Source organism: Enhydra lutris, unplaced genomic scaffold (genome assembly GCF_002288905.1).
Source record: "Enhydra lutris kenyoni isolate GAN:26980312 unplaced genomic scaffold, ASM228890v2 scaffoldscaffold5, whole genome shotgun sequence".
In the NCBI taxonomy this organism is placed as follows: domain Eukaryota; kingdom Metazoa; phylum Chordata; class Mammalia; order Carnivora; family Mustelidae; genus Enhydra; species Enhydra lutris.
In genome coordinates, this window is record NW_019154089.1 from 49,041,878 (window position 1) to 49,055,264 (window position 13,387).

Here is a 13,387-nt window from a genome sequence, read left to right on the forward strand (position 1 = left end):
GGCATTAAGTGCGTTGCATTGTAGCAACTGCAGTCCTCTGAAAAGCGGCAGCAAGGCTGCACCTGTGTTCCCTCTGGACCACAGGCAAAGGAGCCCACCAGGACCGTTTTAAAAGGGGCCCCAACTGTAGAGATGCTTTCAGCACTCGCCACTCATGTCTTTCCCATCTCTTGATCATATTCACACACCTGCTCTGGGGGTGAGCTTTCATTCTCTCCGGCAGCACCTGCATCTTTTGTCAGAGGATGCCCTCAAGGTGGTGGACCCCCTGTGTGCAAAGAGAGCCAGAGAGCCTAGGGACTATGTTTGAGACTTGAAAGGACTGGACGAACTGTTATATATACACGAGTGTCCAAGAAAGTTAGAATGAGCCTGCATATCATCTTTATAGAGACAGCAATGGGAAACTTTTCTCCACAGAGTCCCATTCCTTCAATATAATTCTAAAAATTACACATATATAACAGAGAAAAGTCTGGATGTTTACACACAAAACCAACTGTGATCTCTAGAGAGCAGAATGTGCTAGAGGATGAGTGAAAAGAACCTGTACAGTTCATTCTATACACTTCTATACCATTTAATTAAAACAAACATTTGCTCATGCTTTTTGGTAAATAAAAACTTAAGATATATACAGATACTTGCACATACACATCCATTACATAAAAATTCAGAAAATTAAGAAAAAGAAAACAGACAACCATAAACATAATCCCACTCCCCCAGATCCCACTCTGTTAGTATTTGGGAGGTTTTCATTCCCACCTTTTTGCTTGGAGTGGACACATTTGCTTTGGGTAGGCAGGTTCTCACTGGGTTCCACCTGCCTTGTTAAATTACACAAGGAAGAGTTGCAAAGATTGTTTACTACCTTCACCATATCTTCTGTGGCTGTTTCGGCTATATGAAAATTGGAGTATAGTTTAGAGAAAACTGATTTGATACTTAATGGGTCTCCCTTATATAGCTTAAAATCCTCTCAGTCAAGGTGGAGATAAAAAATCATCAGCGACATTTCATGCACTGCCTCGAGACAGTAGCAAACTGGAGGGCTGGAACTGACTGCTCCTCTTAGGAAACTGGAAATACATCTTCCTTGTCCAGCTGGAAATACGTGGTCAACACAAACTTGTGAAGGCTCACCAAGTCTGCCCAGAAAGCCTATCTGCACCTCAAACACCTGAATGCAAATTCAAGAGATTTCATTTCCTTTCTGAGATTTACATAAAAATCTAACTTGTTGCAAATTCATCTCCTAAAATACACAACTTGAGACCCTTTACAAAGGAAGTAGCTGCTACACATGTGGAATTACCTCCTTGTTTGTTTTCAGTCTTCCTATTTCTCCTGGGAACCCGAGAGAAAATTCAATTTCTCAACCTTGAAGCAGCATGAACAATGAACAATTGTTAGCCTAGAAGCAGCAGATGAAGCCTATTACTGCACAATGGAAAGTAAACGGCATTGTCTTGAGGTTGTGTTTACTATACCGGCTTGGTGGGTAAAATGATACAGTAGAGAGGAGGACTGGTGTCCTCCTCATTAGAAACCTCTGAGAAACCTTCCACTCCAAGGGGAGTGTCCAACTCCTTTCTGTTTTTACTCTTGTTGAGTATAGGTTTGGATAATTATATGTAATTTCTCATGTCTGACTACCATGAATGAAACTTCTTACCAATTCCCACCAAACCTTCTACCAAAATCAATGAAGATAGGATCAACAGAAAGCCAGTTCCATGCAAATATGCAGGAAAGGTCTTCATTTCTTTTTCATTCAAGTGGCAAACCAAAAGTCTCGAAGAGGTGACAATCTCATGATCTCATGTTGCAAAAAGCAACAGAACACACAAAGATTCTCTTGGCTTGGAATATGAAAACTTTTTACAAGGGTAAATTAAATTGAGCTGAAATTTTAAAACCAGGAATGGCAAAGTGTAATTTTTTTTTTTTTTACCAAATTTGTTGGAATCCAGTCATATACTCAGAATAAATGCAAACTGGTGCTGAAGTCCAGTCTCCTTTTTAAAAAAGAAGAAAGAAAAATAAACTTTCTAGACTTAAAAATGCAGCTTTTGAAACAATGTTCCAAGGGCTACTTGGATGTTGGCTGGTGCTTATAAAACAATACTAACAAGTTGAGTGTAAATGAATCAAAACCAGACAGATTCAATTTCCCTTCAAGAAAATGGGTGTTTGGGGGAGTGAAATAAATAAATAAAAGCTTCCCCAAAATGTATGTGAATTTTAACAAGAACCACAGTGCTCTGAATAAAAACTAGAGACATATATTCTGACCTCCAGGCAGGGCTGGGTTTCCAAGAGGTGACATGGAGGGGTAAAGTGTGACATCCAGGCCCCTCTGAGCCAGACACCGAGCTTTGGGAACATAGTTTGAATTTCGGCCTCACAGTAACCTGCACAGTAGGTAGGTGTTCTTCCCCAGCCTTACTGATGAGAAAATGAAACTCAGGAACTTGAGTCACCTTCTCTAAATCACTCTGCGTTACTCTGAGGGACATCTGCATTAGGGAACTATTCACCTCCCGCCAATGCTCCTGCTACACGAGAGCCATGACTTACTTAGAAAATACAACTTAGTGATGTTTAATAAGGCAATTTTGAAGCATATTACTAGTGCAACACTACGTCCTGTCAAGGCCCACACCGTCCTGGCTCAGATAGTGTGTCTGGGGCAGAACTGGTTACAGATGGGGGGAGTCTCATCTTGATTTAACTTCGGGTTACTGTGAATTCATGTCATAATTCCAAGTTACTCAACTTTGTGTCAAGTCTATGCTAAGTGCTTCACCTGTGTTAACTCCTTTCATCCTCAAAAATGGCCCCAGGAGTTTTATAGCACTTTTGTCCCTATTCTATACCTAAGAAAGCTAAGGAATGAGGAAGAGGCAGAGCCATAGAGGATACTAACCCAGCCTGCCTGACTCCTCCAGGCCCAGAGCACATGTTCGTACTCCCTGGACCAAACTGAAGGGCAACATCCATGTATTCCAGAACTGAGAGCCAACTGATTACAATCTGAAAAATTGAGCAGCACTGGCTTCCTGTCTTAGTCCATTCAGGCTGTGATAACAAATACCACAGACTGGGTAGCTTATAAACAACCAAAATTTACTTCTCCCCATTCTGGAGGCTGAAAGTCTGAGATCAAGGCCACGGCATCGTTGGGTTTTGGTGAGGGCTCTCTTCCTGATTTAGCCAGCACTTCCTCACTCTGTCCTCACATGGCAGAAGAGGCTGGAGTCTCTCTGGAGCCTCTTTCATAAAAGCACTAATCCCCTTAATGAGGATTCTACCTTCATGACTTAAGCCCCTCCTAAAGGCCCCACCTACTAATACCATCAGTTTGGGGGTGGTGGTGGTAAGATTTCAACATGAATTTTGAAGAAACATACATTCAGACCATAGCACTTCTCAAGGTATGTGACCATAAGAACTCAATGGTATCTTCCCATCCATCCATTCCTTCATTCATTCATCCAACAGTATTGATTAAGTGCCTGTGATATATAAAAATAGGAGGTTATAAAGAGATCAAAGATGTGAAGGTCTTTGTCCTCAGGTTATGTAAACATAACAGTCCAAGTTGTTCACATCCCAAATTTACTTGATTTTAGATGATTCCCTGGCTGCCTTCTCTATTCTTTATCTTTTCATATCACTTATTATTATAGAATTTCTTTCTTTTGGACATATCCAAATTGATGGCTTAAATTAGTTTGTCCCTGAGACTAGTGAACCTTATTAAGAGTCAAACAAATGGAGACACAACTTGAAATGAAGGAACTCTTTGCATTCACAGAATATTAAATTTGAAAAGACCTTGGAGATGAGGCCTATAGTGGTCAGAGTAGGCTATCTGCTATAACAAAGAGCGCTGAACATTCTTACTGTTCTCACAAAATCCAATGTGTGTGTATCCCTGCCTAAGCCACTTTTGTCCAAGTGGTGACACATCGATTCTAGGCTACTTTCACACTATGGCTCCACCATCTCAACGAAGGGTTTCGAGACATCCCAGACCATCCAGCCAGCAGAGCGATAAGAGAAACCTCAGAGGAAGTATGCTTACTCCTAACTGCCCCCTCCCATTCCACTAGCAAGAGTTAGTCAACATGCCCAACTAGACACCAAGGCTACCAAGAAAAATCAGTCATGTAGGGAATGTGCAGTCCATCTCTAACAGACTCTAAAGCCCACCCCCACCACCGCCACCATGCAAATGAGGAAACTATGTCTCAGAGCAGCTGAGTCATCCAATACACAGGGAAGAGTCCGTCTTCTAATACAGCACTCTGCCTATAATATTGCCACCTTCTAAAAAGCCATCTACTGTTTTTATTGCTCATCTCATGCTTACTATAGAAAGTTCAGAAAATACAGAACTTAAGGAAGAAAATAAGAATTGTTCATAATCTTCCAACAATAATCATTGATTCTATTTTGATGCTTATCTCCTAGTCTTTTCCATAATATTTGTGCATATTACATACATATTGATTTTTAATTACAAAATATTTCAGACATACAGAAAGTAGTATAAACAACCTGTATCCTCCCTGAGTGCTTAACAAATGCTAACATTTTGCTGCATTTGCTTCAGTTCCCTCTCTTTTCTTTAAAAATAAAATGGTGGGGCCCCTGGGTGGCTCAGTGGGTTAAAGCCTCTGCCTTTAGCTCAGGTCATGATCCCAGGGTCCTGGGATCGAGCCCTGCATCGGGCTCTCTGCTCAGCAGGGAGCCTGCTTCCTCCTTTCTCTCTCTCTGCCTGCCTCTCTGCCTACTTATGTTCTCTGTCAAATAAATAAAATCTTTAAATAAATAAATAAATAAATAATAAATAAAAATAAAATGGTTCCAGCTAAAACTCAACCCCCATCTAATTCTCTCTCCTTCCTAACAGAAACCTAGGAAGTGCCATCCTCAAACTGAAGTGGGTAGAGATCTGCGCATATTTTCACATTTTTACAACATATTTATACATATTCCATAACAATGTATGTTCTTTTGTATACTTAAAAATTTTGCGTAAAATTGTGCATCCTTTTGTACCTTGCTTTCTTCAGAGAGCAGTATGTTTTAAAACTTACCCATGCTGATACATGGATATCGCTTTCATTCTGCTGAACTAGATGTGGTATTCCATTGTATGACTAAGCCACAGTGTATTTATTCTACGGATACACAGTTAGATGGTCTCCACTTTTTTTCCTTTATAATCATTAAAAAACCAAATTGGTATCAAAGTACAACACAGAACTGTTGCCTGCTTTTTCTACTTAACATTAAGTATTGATACACATTCTTTGAGAATATTATTTTTAACAGCTGCATAGTGTTCTCTCACAGGAACATCCCAAAATTATTTATCCATTCCCATGAACATTCTTTTATGTGCATTTAGGCATGATAACAAACAGAAGGATTAAGAAGTGCCTGTAGAGAGGGAGAGTACTACCATGGTTCAGCAGCCATGTTCTGGTCTCACACAGTCCAGGTTCAAATCCCACCAAGTCCACTCTCTAACTGTGTGACTTTAGGCAAAATCTTTAACTCCTCTTTGTTCTATAAAATGAAGTTGACCATAGTACTTACCTTGATTCCCATAGTAATCCTATGGGCTTATATGCCGTCTAGTTTTTGTGTTGTTTTGTTCTGTTTTTATTCCCTTGTGTGCAAACAAGGGTAATCCTGCATCCACAGGTCAAGCCTGTTTGCAGAAACCACAGCAATACTCAAAGGACAAAAAGTCTTGTGAGATCCAAATCACTGACTCTAGCACAGAGCTTGATACACAGTAAGCATTAAGTGTTAGGTTAAAAATGTTTCTATCTGTAGCGTCTGCCCACAATCAAACAGGTGTGTGCACACATACTCCCACACAGATATAATGCTATATTTTCAGTATGTGACATGGCACTGCTACACTTAGTGCCAACCCAACTTTCCCTTGTTGTTAAGGTTTCCCAATCTGCTCCTTCCTGTTCCATGTAGCATATCTTCCAGTTCTGTTACATTTTGCTGGGAATCCCTTCAGACTCCCCAGTAAGCCCTTACCATTTGACACATTATATACTCAGCAAGTAGCACCAGAGCCTATAATTGACTTTATGAAATTCTTAGACTCTCCCTTTTGTAATTCAATTCAATCAAATGTCTGTCTATCCCAATATTTTGAAGTGTGACCTCCCATAGGCTCCCCCTCTCTTTTTGTTCTATGAATGATGTCCTACTTCTCAACTGCTGTCAGCTTGCTCAAATCTCAGTGCAGATTATCTTTTAAAGGGAATGAAGAAGAAGAAGAAGAAGAAGAAGAAGAAGAAGAAGAAGAAGAAACCCTCTTAGTTCTTTAGTTCTTCCAGATATGGCTCAATAAAACTTCTCTGGCCTCAGGAGACTTCCCCTAATTCAGCTAAACAAACAGTCTTCCTTCTACTCTTAGGAATGCTATTGGGTAGTGTAACGGCCTTTGAAAAACTCTGGAGCTCCTGAACTGGAAAGGGGGATGAAAGGAAGCTACTCATGAGCAGTGAAGCAGTCAAGCTCCAAGTCTGGCCCTCACCTCAGCCTCACCTCAGCATGCTCCAAAATCTGATGAGAACCATAAATTCACAAGGAAATACTTACTACACAATTGGTCACTACAATTTCCAAATGGCCTAGGATGATCATGGCACCTTTAATCTCAGTAGTGCCAGGGGAATACTTAAAAGGCCCTTAATTGTTGAAAACCATCTTGGTTAGAACTATTTCCATATTGCGAAATATGGTCTGAATTAGCTTAAAAAAGAAGAAAAAATTTCTAAAGAAGATGAAACACATACACACACACATACACCTCTATGTGATAAACCTAGCTGAGAAGAGGATTGAGTCCCATCCATCCTTTCATGGGGAAAATTGGTGCCTTTTAATCTCTAGGAATATATTTGTTTTCCTTCACTACAAGCTTAGTTACACTCTTCCAATTCATTAGTATTAACTCCTTTTCCTACTGCAGCCTGTTCAGAATTAATTCTGTTTTGAGAAGTCTTAGCAATGAAATCCAAATGGAGTTTTGCCTCTGGCCTACACCATTTGAGATTACTCCTATAAGACCATGTCTAGACTCTAAGAAAAGTCAGGGAAGATGTCATCCTTGATTGGCTTGATGGTGTTTTTTGAATATAGGGATGTTATATAACTCTGCTGCCCCTTTATATACCCTCAGGAGTCCCAGATCCTATCTTCAAATTGTGGGGATACAGGAATAAAGTAGATACAAATCTTTACCTAGCCTATGATCATGTCATCCAAGACCACACTTCCTTCATAAGAATGCCATTAGGAACTGAGGATTTCACAATCACAGGTAAATACCTATTTATGACTTTGCGATACACCTTCTTTCTCTACAGTTTTGTTTTGTTTAGTCTAGGGTACCAGCAAATCAAGTGATTTAAGACAATCAGCATTGACTGAATCATAAACATACCCTCCATCTTCATCTTGACAATTCACTTCTAACCACTCCTTATCAAAGAAGGAGAAGCAGAGGAAGAGGAGGATATAAATACAAGATGTAGAGAAGGAGAAGCAGGAGGAAAAGAAAGCAAAGAGAGGAAGGGAAGGAAAAAAGGAAGGAAGGAAGAAAAGAAGGAAGGGCACTGTCTGCCATAGTAGCTGAAAAAAAAATGAGGAAATAGTCTTCAACTTTATGCCCAGAAGGGCCCCCAACTCTCAGTACATTCTACTTAGATTAATAAAGACTACACGACTCTTACGGCATAAAACAACCAGCCCCCTCAAATACAGCTAGACTTACAGACCATGATAATGAACAAAAAGTGTTCCATAGAGCACCTCAGAAGTATCAACATTGCTTAGCATCTTACAGGAATACAGACTTACATTTCTACGCTCTTTTTAATATCATAAGCTTTGGTGAAACACAAAATGGATTTCCCTCAGTTGGAATCAAATCTGTCTCAACCTGGTAATTGTTGCATAGAGCCCTCACTGTCTTCTAGGGAGAAAGGATGGTGCAAGGAAGAGCAGAGTCAAGGCCACATGGAAGTGGCCTTAGCTCCGCCTGACAACTGGCTGTATCCACCTTGGACAGTACATTTAACCCCTCAGAGCCCTGTTCCTTCTCCATAAAATTTACCAGAGAGACTCTCAGGGTGCTCCCTGCACTAAGAAGTCCAGTTCAGGCTTGATAACTAATTCACTTCTGATGTCTCCTTCATCAGTAAAATTGAAAAACAATAACTACTCTTAATAGTATGGTATATGGAATACCACAGAAATTTAAATCCACTGCATAAACCTTAGAAAACTTTTAGTACATTCTACTTTAGAGATATACAATCATAAAGTCTTTGAATCACAAAATTTCTAAGAATCTATGGTCTATGATTCAAGGATCCATCGTTTTCTGGCTCTAAGATCTTGCTCTGACAGAAGAAAAGTCTTGAGACTCAAAGAGAGAACTTACTTGGATTAGACCCACACTGAGCATCCAAGATAGTGACCAGCCTTGTAGATAGGGAGGAATTTGCATTACCACCCTAAAATTCAGCCCTTGATAAACAAAATGTAAGTAGGGACACAGTGGCTGGATAAAATAAGAGACACTAAAGTGTCTCAGGACATTTCTGCCATTAGCATTATTCCCACCTTCTGACTTCTTGGGAACTGCCACCTACAGAACACCCTGTTATTTAGAGGAACACGGGACAGGAAGAGAATAGAATGGGACATTTTCTTATCTTATATCCCTATCCCACTCCCCCAACTGACTTGGAGGAAAAATGGCAGTGGCAGCAAAGACCACACAGCTAGAAGTAAACTGAGTATAAAAAGAGGGCATGCCCAGACATATAGTGGGAGCCGGAGTGATAGGGAAGTCCCTTGTTATATATAAAGTACAGGAATGAGAAATCACAGGGCTCAGCCTTCTATGTGGTGGACATTCATTCTGCTCCAAGCACTTTAAAAAGGTTGCATTAATGTCTGCTCTTGAGTTCCTTGGTAAGGTGGGGCTTCTGCCCTCCCAAGTCAAGAGAAAGGGGACAGCAAGAATCCTGAAAACACTGGAGGAAAGCAGCCCATCTCCACAGAAACTGCATTGCACAGAAACTGCACTCCACAGAAAATGCATGTTTTAATTGCAATGATTCAAGACCACTAAAGAAAATGTTCAAATGGATTAAAAGCCTGTTTCTAACTGAATCACACAAGACTGTAGCACATTTCTAGGAGAGAAGGTAACTACTGGAGTCAGCCAAAAGATAAGAATATCTGACCCACAGGCAAAGGTATGAAGATTGTCCTTATTTTTTTTTTAATTTTTCAAATTAGTATGCTGTATAATTCCTTTTGACTGACAGAGTCAGAATGCTATTGACACCCAAAGGGGAAAAAATACCCAGGGAGAAGGCCAAGTTTCTGAGAAGTGAAATATTTCTTCCATTTCTTTTCTAGTTAATACATTGGACTTCTCCACAAGCATAAAAGCTCCAAATGCATGACTGCCTTCATTTTACATGTTCACAGTGCCATAAGAGCTAACAAACTAGCCAAACCTGCAAAAAGTCTTGTCAGGACATTCAGGATTTAGACCAAAAGGCTTAGAAGGGCCTGGTGAAAACTTTGTGAATGGAGGCGTTTCGGTGAGCACCCCTACCTGGGAAGCCAGGCTCACGCGGTCAGCGCAGTCAACATTTCCTATTGGCAAATGCCTACACAGTCATACATGCTGAAAACCCTGAGTAGTTTGATGGAGTGATCCCCATTTTCCAGACTGAGAGAGGAGGATAAAAGTTGAATAAGTTATCCATCCATCACCTGCAGCATCACGGAGTGCCAGAATCAGGGTACAGCCTCCCTCCTGGACCACGCCCACCAGCCTACTCCCTATCAGGCCTCCCCAAGCTTCAGCATCACTTGGTGCAGCTCACCTCCTCTGACTACCCCTGTCCTCCCCATGAGGACACTCAACAGGAGCAGAGAACAGCCACGTTCAAAATGCTTGCAAATCCCTCAGAGTTTCAGAAATCCTCAAAGAACTAGTATATTACATCCCTCCCCGAAACCCTAAGGAATTAGACAACCAGGCAGGGAGGCTGCTGGTGGGAAAAGAAGGAGTCACTTGGTTGTGCTCTCTTCTTCTTGCCTCCCAAGAAGAAACAGTAATAACACAATTCTCCCCTCCTTGTCACCCCATTCACCAAGCAGGTGTGGCCAGGATCTAGAAAACTCTCTGGTGCGCAGCTTGTCCTTTCTCACCCTGGGTTCAACCAATCAGCAACAAGAGATTTACTGGGGGAAGGAAAACTGAGGTTTCCTTCTTTTTTAAAGATTTGAGACATATTTATACTCATTTTACACTTTAATAGGAATTCTTAGGAAAGAAATGATGAGGATTGGGAACTAGGCTATACCCTTTCTTTGGAAGCCTGGACGACAGTCAACTTGGCAAATTAAAGGCACTTGTCTCAGGCCCAGGAACACACACTCTCCACAGCTTCCTTCTTTAGCCGCATGTGGTAGAGTTTTCACTTTTTACAATAATTCTTCATGGAAGAAGGATGAAAGTTGTACTTAATGAAGTTTCGGAAAAAGAATCTGATCCTTGCTCTGGCGCTCAGATGTTGCATCTTTGTAAACAGCATGCAAGGGTCTTTGTAAGATTTATAGGAAAAGGCAATTGGCAAAGAAAACGTTAGCTCCTACTCTGGCCCCGTAAAGCTGTACGGCTGGCTTTGTGGAGCTCTCAAAGAACGTTATTGAAAACAAAAAAGAAATCAATACCATTCAGGCCACTGCCAGCTCTGGGCCCCCAAAGTGAACCAACCTGGCTTCACCTACTTCTCTGAATAGTTAGCACTGGCTTCAAACAGACGGCAATGTATTTACAGCCCACTCCCCGAATCCCTAGAAAATTCTCCCTGAAATGAAAGGTCTACAAAATCTTTAATCTACAAGGTGATAGTGATGCAAGGATTTTTCAGGTCAGAGCAAATGATAGGAAAGAAATGACCACTTTCTGCTCGTTGTGTAGTGAATTTGATACTGACACTTGGTAGATATGAGCCAGCCCTTCAAGTTGAGTCTGTCCAAGCCTACCACTAGTGTCTCGGGTTACCAAGAACCAAGTAATTAATAGGGGGTGGCTGGACTAATTATGAGTTTGGAAAGGAAAGAAATGAAAAGAAGCAACATTCATTAAGAATGGGGTCTTATGTAACAGAATACAATGTCTTTATTTCAGACTTTATTACAGGGACAGTAATAATTAACTATCAAACACCCTCCTCCCACCTCGAAATAAAAAATTCCAGATGATTAGACCTTGCTCTTAGAAAACCTCCTCCTTTTCTGCCTCAAATGAAACAACTTACACGTTAATACACCAATTAAACCTCCACAGAGCAACATTCTCTTCTTCAACATTCTCTTAAGAGTTGTAAATGAGGAGCTCTGCACAGGATTTTGCTGAATAAAAAAGGATCTGTGCTTCTAACGTCACAAACAGCCCCCCTTCCCATCAACTCCCTTAATTTACAGTTGATGGCCTATCTCTTCACCTTGTCAATCTTCAAATGCTTATTCTCTAACCATGATAGGGAAATGCCAAGTTCTCTGCAGAGGGAGGAAAAATTTCTCAGTTATGCATCCAAATATACTTGTCACACAAAAGAGCCCCAGTGCTGACTTGCCTAAGTCAGCTCTGAGTGACAAACTTTAGCCCTTACCACCCTGAAGACAAAAGCAGGCACACATAAACGTTGCAGCAGCTCCTGGCATGGCTCCGGTCAGGCCAAGCATTCATGCCGGGTGTGTGGAATTTCCCTGTCACATAAAACCATAGTGGGGTCAAGAGGCAGATACACTAATCAAGGAGCAGAGCGGGACCTTTCAAGGTCCTCTCTGGCTCTGATGTTGGGGGAGGGAAAGCAGTCCTTCTGGCAGGTTTAAATGTCTGAGCAAAGGAATTTCACTCCATTAATGAATCCCTCAGCAGATTGACCAGGCAATTAATAACAAATAAGAATGTACTAAACACCTACTCTGTGCAAGGCATTAAGATAAGAACTTGTTAAGGCTATAAAGAAGTGGAGCAGAATCCAGCTCTCACTGGGAGTATAAGCCTAGGTAATTATGATTAACCATAAAGCATTGGGATGCCCTGTGAGTGACAGCTCTTTTTTTTTTTTAAAGATTTTATTTATTTATTTGACAGAGAGATCACAAGCAGGCTGAGAGGCAGGCAGAGAGAGAGGAGGAAGCAGGCTCCCCTAGAGAGCAGAGAGCCCGATGTGGGGCTCGATCCCAGGACTCTGAGATCATGACCTGAGCCGAAGGCAGCAGCTTAACCCACTGAGCCACCCAGGCGCCCCAAGTGACAGCTCTTTATCCAACAGCCCTTACCCCTCCTCCCCTGCTAAACAAAAGCTTGACTTCACTCAATTATCAGGTGACTGTATTTTCCTAAAAAGTGGCTGTCTTCACAGTCTAAGCGGGTGAAACTTGACTGGTCAAAACTAACGGTTCTAAACTCTGCCTGCACATTGGAAACACCTGGGGAGTGGTTTAGAAATTCTAGTGACTCAGCATGAGGCAGGAATCTATCAAAATCCTAGAGGAGAACATAGGCAGTAACCTCTTTGACATCCGCCACAGCAACTTCTTTGACATGTCCCCAAAGGCAAAGGAAACAAAAGTGAAAATGAACTTTTGGGACTTCATCAAGATCAAAAGCTTCTGCACAGCAAAGGAAACAGTCAACAAAACAAAGAGGCAACCCACGGAATGGGAGAAGATATTCACCAATGACACTACAGACGAAGGGCTGATATCCAAGATCTATAAAGAACTCCTCAAACTCAACACACACAAAACAGTTAAGCACGTCAAAAAATGGGCAGAAGATAGGAACAGACACTTCTCCAAAGAAGACATACAAATGGCTAAGAGACACATAAAAAACATTCATCATCATTAGCCATCAGGGAGATTCAAATCAAAACCACATTGAGATACCACCTTACACCAGTTAGAATGGTCCAAATTAGCAAGACAGGAAACAACAAGTGTTGGAGAGGATGTGGAGAAGGGGGAACCCTCTTACACTGCTGGTGGGAATGCAAGTTAGTACAGCCACTTTGGAAAACAGTGTGGAGATTCCTTAAGAAATTAAAAATAGAGCTACCTTATGACCCTGCAATTGCACTACTGTGTATTTACCCCAAAGATACAGATGTAGTGAAAAGAAGGGCCATCTGTCCCCAGTGTTCATAGCAGCAATGGCCACAGTCACCAAACTGTGGAAAGAACCAAGATGCCCTTCAACAGACGAATGGATAAAGAAGATATGGTCCAG